This window comes from Thermobia domestica, chromosome 4 (assembly GCF_964235325.1).
Source record: "Thermobia domestica chromosome 4, izTheDome1.hap1.1, whole genome shotgun sequence".
Classification (NCBI taxonomy): domain Eukaryota; kingdom Metazoa; phylum Arthropoda; class Insecta; order Zygentoma; family Lepismatidae; genus Thermobia; species Thermobia domestica.
This window is the reverse complement of record NC_137457.1, coordinates 280,258,275-280,272,119: the sequence shown is the minus strand read 5'-3', so window position 1 is coordinate 280,272,119 and position 13,845 is coordinate 280,258,275. Positions and strand designations below refer to the sequence as shown.

The 13,845-nt window shown below is 37.7% G+C and overlaps 1 protein-coding gene across 12 annotated transcripts in view; it reads right to left on the bottom strand.

Annotated features, from left to right (window-relative positions):
* Positions 1-13,845, bottom strand: part of LOC145684106 (uncharacterized) — a 510,020-nt gene that overhangs the window by 310,899 nt on the left and 185,276 nt on the right. The window lies entirely within an intron of this gene.

Sequence of the window (13,845 nt, the reverse complement as noted above, 5' to 3'; positions counted from 1 at the left end):
ATGGCGACTGCTTTGAAACAAATGAGAATTAAATCTGCCATATCTGTAGTTTAGTGTGGAGAAGAAACAAATTCTAAACCAAAGGTTTAAGAACAACTCAAATTATTAATATAAACTAGGCCTATGGAGAAGATTATCGACTTATATCATGATAAAAGAAATACGAAAAACGTTTTGAAATGAAAAGTAGCATACAACTTTGCAAGCAGAGGCAAAAAAACCTAACGTAACCACATTAAAGACGAATTATTTACCATGTACTCATGTGATTCAGTGGGCAAGGCGCTCGACCAGTAATCTGGAGTTTCTTGGATCGAATTTCCACCCGGGAAGTATTTTTGTTTCTTACTTTAGAATTTTGGTGGCGATGACACACCTTTTATTATCTTCAGATATTTGAATACTCGGATGTTTCAATATTTGAACTATCAAATCTTCAGGAATAATAATTAACTAATAAAAATTATTATTATATCGTAGAAGATTAAAAAGTAGGAGCCAATTATCACTCAGATCATACAATTACAAGCAGAAACGAGACATTTGGCAAGAATATTTTGGTTTTGTTTAATGTTGCCCACGAGAAGAGGAATTTCTCATCTCGTTTCTAAAGAAAAAAATAACATAAGAATTAACATTTTAATTCGAGACGGGGCAAGGCTAACTCAAATCATCGCCTCGTTTTGCAAATTAAAACTAAGATGAGACGAAAAGTATCGTAAACATTTCTCGTCTTGTCTCGATTCTCGGAATAGTGTATGTCTATTCTTTAAGTAACGATTGCTATGTAGACTGAATCTTATAGCGTATAGGCTATTTTGTTACTCATAGAATCATGGTCTGTGTAGGTATTTTTGTAGCAAAGCTTTTATAATTATCTGAATATCCTAAAAATTAGTTTATCATATGCCTTACTGTTGAGCGATATTCAGTTATTTTTAATACAGTTATTTTCCTTTAAACGTACAGTAGAATACTTTCTACATGAAACTTTAGTGGAACGCTTTCGTTTAAAATTTGGATATTTGCAGAGGTGTGTCTTGAAGGTACGGATCCCCTTCCCCGAAATCCCTACTTTTAAGTAAGTTTTGCAAAATTTTAGGGCAACTTTAAAACTTTTTAATACCATTATTATTATTATTATTATTATTATTATTATTATTATTATTATTATTATTATTATTATTATTATTATTATTGAAATGTTGTGAATTTAGTGGTTCATCCTGTTCCACCGAGCTCCTGCCTTGTGGATATTGTGCTGGACAAACGCCACGTGTGTAGGTTTTCTCCGGGTTCCGCTTCCTCCCACTTCCTTTATTCAAATATTTCTTTCATTCTCATCATCGACGTCTTCTGTAGCTTGGCCGACATAACCATTACTTGAAAACATATTTTCTTATGGCTCTTGTAAGTTCAGTAGCCCTACTTTCTACATGAAATTTGCTTGAAAACATTCCGTTTAGCATTTAGTTAGTTGTAAGGACGTATATAAAGGGTGTCCTGATGGTCCTGACACTTCTCTCTAATCCCGACTATTTTGTAACTTTTGCCTAACAGTAGGGGCAATTTTATAGATTTTAATACAATCTGTTCTCATACGGAATTTGTCTTCTATATTATTATTATTATTATTAGTAGTAGTAGTAGTATTAGTATTAGTTTTAGTATTACTGGATATTTGAGACCTCAATATTATGTTCTATTAAAATGAAAATAAGCATACTGAAGTTAAGGAAAATGAAAAGAAAAAAATCTTTGATTGATTGATTTTGAGTTTAACGTCCTGTTCAGCAACGAGGCTATATGAGACGTGGACCTACTGATTAACGTGGAATCCGAACCACATTAGCTCCCGCCGGGAATCGAACCCGGGTCTCCCACGCCAAAGGCGCGTACGCTAACCACTTAGCCACGAAGGAGCTCAAAATGAAAAGAATTTATTTTGACCCTCTATAAGGAGGAATTGCCTTAAAAGAGATATACTTGGGAAGGAAAAGAAGGGGAAAAAGGTATCAGCTCCTCGAGAATACGAAAATCGAACCTTGGGATGCCTTAACAGAAACCAAGTAGGATTTGTCTTCCTTCATGATACATAGTAACGCCATTTCTTTGGGTTAAAGACTTTGGATTATATATGCGTTATATTAATATTTTAACAAAATATACATACAAATATAAAAAGAATAGTTCCTATTTACAAATTTTGGTTGAACAGATATATGGAAAGTGTTGGAAATGGCGAACGAAAATAGTTATTATTATTTCTAGTAAGAGTGGAAAAACTTTGAAACAGTTCCATATTGAAACAATAACGTTTCAGACACATTTATTACTCATACTTTATGTATTCAAAAATTCTTTGCTAAACACGCTAAGTTTTCAGAGAGTACGAATAGAGATTGTAGACTGTGGCGTCATGTTCTCAGTATTTCTCCTGTGAAGGAAGTTGTTTCAACTCTAACTTGTAAGAACGAGAGAAATTGACTATTTTTCATGTTATTATACGTCAGAAAAAGCAGCATTGTAAATTATAAAATTCTTCTTAATTTCCTCGGCGGGAATCGAACCGCGAACCCCTAAATTACGAAACGAATGTTCAAGTCACTACTTTAAAACTGCTCTTTTAAGTAAGAGTCAAGAAAAACTCGTGTATGTAGCACATTACAAACATTTACGATTCCAATATTTAATTAATAATGAAACAGTGATTTCGGTCATGATAAACTATTATAGTCCAGAGAATTCAAATTTAAATTTAAATAAAAAAGACTTACAAACACGCAAGAACATAAAGGAGAAAGTGGTCTTAAGAGTAACTCGAATCATTAACTGTAACCTGGTGCCTCAGACCACTCTTTTTTCTGATTCACCGAAAGTATCTCCATAATTTACCTCTATTATATTCGGTTATTATAGTTTTACAGTTATTTCCAGTAACCTTGAGCGATAGGGACACGAACACAGACACATCGAGGACATTTAATATTTCAAAGGCTCTCCCACCGGGAATCGAAACTGAGACCCCGCCTACTAAACTATCTAATGGTTGGGGTACCTGGTTCGTTCCCAAGGCAAGTATGTTTGAGACGGACAACATCGTGCTTGTGGGCTTTTTCGGGACACTCCCACTTTCTAATTCCGCCAATTCGTCCATCATATTTCACTTGATTTAATCATAGTCTTCCTCAACCTAACAGGCATAATCGTGGGACATTAAAAATAAAGATTACATTTTCAAGCTGTTAACCCAAACCAATCCGAACCGAAAAACAGTTGTATTTTCTATTGCTCATTGACGTGTTTTCTCAAAAAAAAAAAAAAAAAAAAATAGAGAGAGATAAAACATGGGAATCGTAATTCCATTCAAAAGTGAAACAGTAGAATCATAATACCTTAACCTAAAACGAAATCATTACATATCGTTTGGAACTTTCCCAAAATATGAGCTCTCTCGTTGCTAAGTGGTTAGCGTACGCGCCTTTAGCTGGAGCATGTTAAATTCCCGGCTGGAGCTCATTCTACGTTAACCAGTAGATCCACGTCTCATATAGCCTGCTGAAAGGGACGCTAAACTAAAATCAACTCAACTCAATTTTCCAAAATATATACGGATATTCTGAAAAGTAGCAATGTAGTGTCTGTTTTCAAACAAACCTAACCAAATTACGGTTCCTTTTCTGAAAAAAACGGACACATTCTGTTTCAAGCTTAAACCGAACCCAAAACAGTTAACCGACAAGAAATGGCGTGGGTCAATGAAAACTTGACCCACGAGTAGTAACTGAACCAGCACATACCGTGACCCACAACCCACTGAAGCACGACCCACCCTGACCCACTCTGACCCATGACCCATAATGACCCACAACCCACCGTGACCCACTCTGACTCTTCACCCATTATGACCCACTCCGAACCACCACACACCATGAACCCCTGACCTATCAAAACACATCGTCATCAACTCTGACACATGATCCACGGAATCTTCTCTACCGACTAAAGAGTTTACACTTGTAATAAAACCAGGTTTTCAAATTCTAGCTAATCGGAGTTTGAATTTCTACGGTCAATCGCTCAAGCACCGCTCTGTTACAATAACGATGGATTTGACTTTTACGATATAAAATGGTAAATTGTTTGTCATGGGTAAAATTACGATGAATTTCAATTAAATTATCATCGTCTACTTATTTCCTTGTTCAATTATCGATACTTTTCGTGGAAAACGGATGAAATTTTTAGTCCCAAATGAAAGCAAGTAGACCAACGTACAGAAGCTTACATTACAAATTTTATATCTATTTTTCTCACCACTTTATGTGTTGATTGTGCTGTTCTCTAAGCCCTCGATATAATAAGCTTTAGCAATTATTATAGCAGAAAGCGCTTGGTAAGGTGGGGCGCTTGCTAGTTTGCGTTCTGGGCGATCACCCCCAGAAGAGGAAACTTTCTTATTTTGTATATAATTAAAACCCATTCCAGAGTTTGGAGCTGTTAAAAGTAGCTCTAAGTAGCAATATTACAACCCACTGCCCCCCAAGAAGTCCGTCCTGTATCCGACCCTGATGGTAAATATATATGGATATATGATGCCAAGCACTGTATTGTTCGTTTCTCCACTAATATCGATCGTTTTCGATTATTTTTACAAAGTAACCAACTATCAATTTACCGTATATAAAGTGCCGCCTCTCCCCATAAAGAAGAAGTTTTAAAAATAATAGGAGACGTTCTGTTCATTTTCAATAAAGAGTTAATACACTGCATATTAGCATTAATATACTAGTTACAGAATTTAAGTTGAACGGCTTGTGAGATACTCAATTTTTTCGCAAAAATTCAGATCCCCACCATCCCTTAAGATATTATTATAATGAAAGCAATATGATAACATCCAAGTTTGGGTTAAGGCCTAACTATATACCAAAATTCATTTCATTTGACTGCAATTTGGCCGTGATGATTAGGCACACACAGTTACATTCAATTTTTATATAATAATATATATATTACAGTGATTCCAAAAATTTTTTTCAGTAGTTAGCTCCTCTAAAAACTCACAGGCTATGTATCTCGAAAGCCAAGTAGTAATATAAGTCCTATAGCTATTATTACAATTACAAATATCAATATCCAAAAATGCGTCAAGTTCTTTTTTCACTTAGAGATGCTCATCACAGATAAGTAAACAGAAACAAATGAAAAAAGGAAATGGAGGACTTGAAAGTAAAACGTAGACAAATTGACCAATGTTCAGAACCATATTTTTATTTCACGCTCGATCTTACTCATACGAACTAAATACACGGTTCTGGTTAGTTGGAGTTATCAATTTTTCGCCACGTAGCATAAATATAGCAGAAATCAAATGTCTGTTGCTGGCAGTCTTCATGGCCGAGCGTACTAGCACTAGTAATTGTAATTGCTTTTGATGTGGGTTCAAAAACGGGCCAAGGAAAGTTTTGTTTATTTTTGTGAAAAAATAGTACTCAAAAAGTGATTATACTTACGTTACGTATATAGGTTTGCTATACGATTCCACTGTATAAGTACTGTAGTAGTAGTAGTAGTAGTAGTAGTAGTAGTAGTAGTAGTAGTAGTAGTAGTAGTAGTAAGAATGGGTTAGAAGCCCTACAAGGCAAGTTTTGTTCCACCTTGACTGCCATGATATAAATTTAACCTCAACTGCTTCTTCAATGTTCTTCGATTCCAACAAAGTGACACAATTCCGAATTTATTTTCCCATAATGTACTTCGACGGTTAACAAATCGTCTGAAACAAACAGGGCGCACACCTCCTCAATATGGGGGTCACAAACATGCTAAAATTGTATATGACAATGATGTTATTGATGTTTTGGGTGCTGTCGAAGTACGTCAAGAGATATTGCCCGGAATCGCGGAATTAGTCAAACAAATGTATTGCGTATACTGTGGAAGCATAAACGCCACCCGTATCAGATCTCCTTGTACCAGGTTCTAACAGATGCCGACCGTAATAAGCGCCTCCAGTTTTGTAATTCGGCCGTCAGAAATTGAGGACAAACCCAACGTTTTTCAGTATGTACGTGCTGTGGACAGACGAAGCAATATTTACAAGTGATGGTCATGTCAACCTACACAATGCTCATTATTTGGCTGCGGAGAATCCGCACTGGACACTACAGATCGACCGACAAAGACGTTGGAGCATCAATGAGTGGGGTGGTATCATTGGAACACATGTAATTGGACCCTGGTTTATTGATGGAGATTTAACGTCGGCTCTGTTACATCAATTCTTACAGAACATATACCGCAACTGCTGGAAAACATCCCACTTCATACCGCGTAATATGTGGATGCAATTGGATGGTTGTTCAGCACATGCTGCTCGTATATGCAGAGGTGCATTAAATACTTTATTTCCGCACCGTTGGTTAGGAAGAGGGTCCAATACTCCTTTCCCTTCTCGCTCCCCAAACCTTACGTGCATGGACTATTATTTCTGGGGTAGACTCAAGGAGCTTGTTTACACGAATAGACCAACTACACCAGAAGATATGAGGCAACGTATAATGACCGCATTTCGAAGCATATGAGAGGAAGAGCTTGAAGCTGTGGGCTATAATTATTATCGCCGTCTTAACCGTTGTCTTGCTGTACATGGACGACAATTTCGGTAAAACGTGATGTAAAACGTGCTGTGTGAAGCGCACATCTGTTACATAAGGGACAGCAGCCGTCTCCAAGGTAAATATGATATATCCTTTGTACGTTATGCGATGGTAAATTAATTCTTAGAACAACGTTAGACATTTCAATATATGCTTACCTGTCCACCATAAGGCTTCCATTTCCATACTGTGTATGTTACCAGTGTTGACTACGAGACGAGGCAAGACAACACTTTTCAGTGGTGTCATGAAAGAGGACTGAACAGTCTCTGTAGTATTGTACCCGGAAAAGGTAGGTTAGCAAGGAAATATAGCTGTTCAAAATGTTCAGGGTCTTCCCTCCAGCACAATCAAACAACTGCTAATTTGGAGGTGGACCCTGCCTGAATATCTAGAACTGGTTACCGTGTACTTTTGAAATAATGAGACATTTGTTTTTCAGTTTTTACATCTGGCTGCCCGTTTCAGATTTATAGGGGTGGCCATATTGTTTTCAATACACATTTTGATGACATTTTGACCCGTCGCCAATTTGCATAGGGTGATCGTAGAGAATCGGGACTTGATGTACCTTCTTTCTTTTTACAAGAGCTTTCAAGCGATATACTACTTGACCCCTCTTTCCATTTGACAATTTTGAGTTGGACTCCGTCTGGGACCCTGCAGGAGACCCTGGGGCGAAACTTTTTACTTCAATCAGTTGTCCTTTGAACATCATGTGAGACTTGTTTTTCAGTTTTTCGGTCTGGCTGCCCATTTCAGATTTATAGGGGTGGCCATATTGTATTCAATACACATTTTGATGACATTTTCACCCGCCGCCATTTTGCATAGGTGATCGTAGAGAATCGGGACTTGTTGTAGCTTCTTTCTTTTTACAAGAGCTTTCAAGCGATATACCACTTGACCTCTCTTTCCATTTGACAATTTTGAGTTGGACCCCGCCTGGAACCCTGCAGGGGACCCTAAGGCGTACTTTTTGCTTCAATCTGTTGTCCTTTGAACATCATGTGAGAGTTGTTTTTCAGTTTTTCGGTCTAGCTGATCGTTTCAGATTTATAGGGGTGGCCATATTGTTTTCAATACACATTTTGATGACATTTTGACCCGCCGCCATTTTGCATAGGGTGATCGTAGAGAATCGGGACTTGTAGCTTCTTTCTTTTTACAAGAGCTTTCAAGCGATATACCACTTGACCTCTCTTTCCATTTGACAATTTTGAGTTGGACCCCGTCTGGGACCCTGCGGGAGACCCTGGGACGAAACTTTTTACTTCGCTCTGTTGTCCTTTGCAACTAATGGGATACGCGTTTTTCAATTTGTACATATATATATATATATATATATATATATATATATATATATATATATATATATATATATATATATATATATATATATATATATGTGTGTGTGTGTGTGTGTGTGTGTTTGTTATTTCATTTGCAAATATGGCCCCCGCAAACTCAGAACTCTGGCTACGTTCGTGATGTAAAATAAATATAGAAAACGTAACCCGATAGATAACGTGCTCATTGTTGTTTTGTTTTGTAAAGTGGTTCAAAGCATTGTGTATGCATGTAGGTTTGTTCGACTGTTCGGTGCGCATGCGCAGTATTGGAAGAATTACGTAATCCTTCCGTCAGTAGCCATGAACGTTGGTCGGACGAACATCGCGCTTTCGCAGTGGAGTGTTTGTTCAGCAACAAAGACTGCAACAATTACGCAGCGTAAGTTTCGGAGTCATTTTAACATTGGCAGAAAGGGACAAGTACCGACACGACAAGCTATTCTTAATTGGGTGAAAAAGTTCCGAGCTTCGGCTTCTGCAAAATCAAAGAAATCCCCAGGTCGTCGACGTTCAGTGAGAACACCAGGCAACATAGAGAGGGTTCGAGAAGCATTAATTAGAAGTCCAAGGCGTTCAGCTCGTCGGCATGCTGTGTCACTTCGCATGCCAAATAGGAGTGTGCGGCGAATATTACACCAGGACCTACACTTCCACCGATTCAAAATTCAGATATTTACAAGTTGCTACCTGAGGATTTTAATGCTCGCGTACAATTCTCTAATACGTTGTTGCAAATGATTAATGAGAACCCAAACTTTCTACAGAAGTTAGTTATGTCCGACGAGGCTCATTTTCACATTGATGGGTGTGTAAATAAGCCGAATTTCCGTTACTGGGCACTCAGAAATCCAAGGTTGTTGCATGAAGAGCCCCTTCATAGCCCTAAAGTAACAGTATGGTGTGGTGTTTATTTTGATGGGATTATTGGACCATACTTTTTCAACGATGAGGATGGTAACACTGTAACTGTCACGTGTGCTCGATATATGGACATGCTCGAAAATTTTTTACTCCCAGAACTGCGACGGCGTCGCCTTAGACAGATATGGTTCCAACAAGACGGGGCCACGTCACACACAGCAATTTCATCGATCAACATTCTTGGGAGGATGTTTCCAGGACGGGTTGTCTCTCTTCGCGGCAATGTTCCTTGGACTGCACGCTCGCCCGACCTATCGACATGTGACTTCTTCCTATGGGGCTACTTGAAGCAACAAGTGTATGCAACAAAACCTGCAACATTACAGGATTTGCGTGAATCCATTCAACATGCAATCCACCAAACCCCGCTGGACATGGTTTAACGAGCTGTGAGTGCTGTGAGGCGACGTGCAGAGATCTGTTTGAATAACCATGGTGCACACCTTACTGACGTAATTTTCAAGACGTAGTTACCATATGTAATGCTTTTGTATGTACATTCTGAACATGGAAAATTTTTGTTCATAAAAGGTCATTAAAATATTTAATTTGCAAAAAAAAAAAAAAAAAAAAAACATCGTCTAACTATTTCTGCCGCACCTTATATATAGTAATGCATTATGTGGTATACAAATATCAGAAGTGCCTTTTTTTTACTTGATGTTATTCATTTACTTACTTACTAATTTTCAACGTTACACGTTATAGAAAAGGCAAGATTTTTTACTCAGCGCACATAGTGATAAACAAGCAAATTTTGGGCTTCAAATAATTAGTGCAAGAAGTTCAATAAAGTTACACTAGTGGCGCCGCTGTACCGTGCTCTAAGGACATCTGAGCAAAATACGTGTATGCAAATCCAATTCCAATATATTCGCATTCGTAATAAGACAGTTTTATACAGCACTGCAACAAGGACTCTGCTCACTGACGTCTCTGGCATGTAAAATTTGGGGGGGGCATCAAAGAAAGTGATTTAAATGGCACTACCTAGCCCAACTTGTTTACTATCTTCTATTCCATTTATACTTTTCTACTTATCTTCACGGTCCCCCTAAGGTATATCAAGCATTCTATTAATATCGTTTCACAGCCTGAATATTATATTCCAAATAAATATAATTATTATTAGCTATTTATATGTTATTCTGTCGTTAGTAAATAAAATAAATTAGAATAAAATATTGCATATTTTGTACTTTAAAATATTGGGGGGACGTGTCTCCCTCGTCCCCCCGTCAGAGACACCTATGACTGCCCACTAAAAACACGAGAATTAAAATACTAGAGGATACTCATTGTCAAAAGTCTGGTCACACTATTCGTCTTCGAAAATAAACAATGCTATTATAAGGATACCAAAATTGATGGTATTGTTAACATCGGAACGAATTTGTTGAGGAAACCTCTTTGGCAATAAACAGATAACTAACGTCACGTTTTGTTTGATGATGCATCATTTTAACGATTCCTAGTGGTGTGTATGAATTCTTATCTGTAGTTGTTTCTATACTTCACAAACAGTTGTGGGTCAATCCATATGAAGTTGTCCAGAGCAGGTTGCTCGACCATCTCCGAAAATTATAGAAATTGGAGTATAACGAACCTTGTGTATGAGAAGGTCAATAACATCATTCACGTTGTTGTATGTACACCTTGTCTCAAAAAGGTTGAGCGCATTCTTTATTGGTGTTTTGAGGCAAAAATTTTTCTAAGTCCAACTTCGGGTATCTTCGGAAAAAAGTAAACCAGGTTCGAACCTCCAAGCCAGCTTTTGCAATCGGGAAAAAGTTTGCAGATGTGTTTTTCTTCTTTTAAATATAATAAGACTTGTTACCAAGTGTAGGAAAAAAGCAACATTGATTGAAATACTTAATGATAAAATATTTCGAAACCTTGTATTAATGTCAGCACATGCTTGTTTGTCATTTAGCTCTCCATACGTAATGGAACATTTAAATACGTTAAAGAATCTTTGTATATGTAAAAGAATGCTCAAAGTTAAGACATAGAACATAATTATCGCCTGAGTACTAAAATAAAAGTCAAAGTAGAACAAAACCAGCGTTTGTAGTGGATATGATTGTCATAATTTTCTTGAGAACCATTAAACATTGCTAGAAGCATTGTTCCAGAAGTCTTTGTGTTAGCTCACTGGCAAGCTGTCGGATTTCAAATCATAAGGTTGTGAGTTCGATTCCCATCTGGGTCAATACTTTTTAAAGGATATTTTCCGCAATGCATGAAAAAATTATATAAAATAATTACATTAAAATACATAAGTTGTGTGTATATATAACATAATCATTGCAGAACATAGTAATTGTTATGTTTAAAATATAACATCTGAGATAATTTTCACAGTAGGTCGGTATTATATATGAAAATGTTAAATACAAGTTAGCAAAATCGTCTAATAGCAATAAATAAGTTATGTAGTGTATTTATTTGCAGCTATTTGTTATACAGATGTAACTTCTCAATATTCTCATTATAGTATGTTATTTACATTCATGAAATACAGTATATTCCTACGGATATAGAAAGTGTATAAACAGAGTATCCAAAGTCGTATCCTGCTTCAAGACACATAACTTTTCCCGATCCCCTTAAGTCACGGGAGGAAACACAAATTCTCTTTAGAACGGAATGTCGTTACTTAGAGTCTCATTCGAATACGTTGAATATGCTTTTGTATATTCATCTCTCTCTCTCTCTCTCTCTCTCTCTCTCAGTCTCTCTCTCTCTCTCTTTCGCTTTGTTTATGTGTGTGTTGCGGAATATCCCAAGTTGATTACAATATTTGCGAAGTATATGAGCATCATTGTCATCGAATACCAGAAATTGAAAGTCGTGTTTCTTCAGGTTGGGTTTGCGTGTGAATGTTAGCTCACTGGGAGAGTACGGGCTTGCCGATGAAGAGGTCTTGAGTTCAAAGCCTGCAACGAATTATCATTTTTTTGTTAGTAGAATTGCACAGAAATCGGATACAAGGAGTGGTTTACTTCTAGAAATATTTTCAGAAGCGTTTAGGTAGCCCTGAAAAGGGCTGTTTTCGGGAGTTAAGGCGGGGACATTAATATTGTATCCAAGACCTTCTGAATTTACTACACGTTCCATTCTTCTGGGCATGGAATCTATTACATGGGTGACAAATCTATCTCCTTCCCCTACCTCCAGCCATGCTTCGGAAACAAGATGCCACAGAGCACCCTGAGTTCTTGGTGGATCTGCCTCAGGCCAATTGTCCCTTAGAGTACGCTTCACTTCTGCCCACATATTTTCCATGGGATTGAGGTCTGCTCCACGAGGCGGCCAGTCGATTAAATCAATCTCAGGGTGCCCTGCGAACCATTCCTGAACCACACGGGAAGTATGTATTGGCGACTGGTATTGCTGGAATAGAATTACACCATCAGGCTGAAATACTCGTACAGATGGCACCATGATATTACTGATAATGTCTAAGTACTGAGCACTGTCCAGATGTCCTTCAATTCTGTGAAGCTGTCCTGCTCCGCGTCTGGAAATCCAACCTCAACATAAAAAAGATACATGGCCACTGCGATTGCAAGCAGCCACATATCCATGGTCATATCGGGTGCTTCTCGGACAATACACAAAACGGCGTCCCTCATTTGATGTTGTGAATATGGATTCATCTGAGAAAACTACGTTTTCCCAATTGAGACCCACATTCGCCTGTGCAAACGCGAGACGATAAATTTTGTGGTTGTCTGAGAGTTTTCCTTCACGGCAGCAACACGGCCACGTAACCCAGCATGACGAAGCCTTCCCAGAGCTGTATGCTTACTACCAGGTAAGAGAGAAGCTTCCCTTAGCTGTCTAGACGTCCTTAGTGGGTCTAACCGGGCTTCGTTTACTAATCTCGCATCTTCGGCTTCGGTTGACACATGCGGACGACCAGAAGATCGTAAATTACCAGTCTGACCTGTAGCACCATATTTCCGAATCCATCGCCTTCCTGTAGAGGCCGGGACACCTACTCGCCTGTTAGCTGCAGTTGCAGAATAGCCTTCCAACTCCCATAAAGTAATTACTGCTGTACGTCTATCCATAGTTAACAATGTTCTGAGCTGTGAGCATGAAGCAATAGGTAAAAGCTAGTACCTGACGTGTGATTGGTTACTTGCACGACACGTTGTGGGGAACGACTTGGTCAACGACTCGCGAAAGAAATCTGAAACTGGTGCGCCGTAATAATAATATTAAAAACAGTTTTTATAAAGGAATATTAATACATACGAAAAGCTGTTTAAAGAATGAATTGTCATACTAACTTTACACGTATAAAAACATATACCATATACCAAACAGATTGAGCGATATGATGATAGCTGTTTTGAGACGAACACTTTCGAAGTCCAACTTCGGGTATCTTCGGAAAACAGTAAACTAAAGCTGCTGGTTCGCACCTCCAAAGCCAACCTTAGCAATCGGGAAAAAATATGCATATATGTTTTTCCTTCTGTTAAATATAATAAGACATGTTGAAATGGTATTAAGTGTAAAAAAAAAGTAACATTGATTGAAATACTTAATGATACAATATTTCGAGACTATGTATTCACAATCTCGTTTCGTCATTGTGATTTCCATACGGAAAAGAGCATTTACGTATGAGCTCAGTTATATTTCAGAAGCAGCTTCCGAAAAGCAGTCATGTTAGCTCAGTGGTACACCCCCGAGAATTTAAATCGTGAGTTCGATACCCGTTTAGGTGAGATTCTTTTATGATATTCTACTTTCCTCAATGCATGAAAATTATGTAAAATAGTTACATTACAATTCATCAGTTGTATATATCAGTTGAATATATATATTCATATCACCAGTTGTATATATCAGTTGAATATATATATTCATATCATTTCACGACATAAGTAATT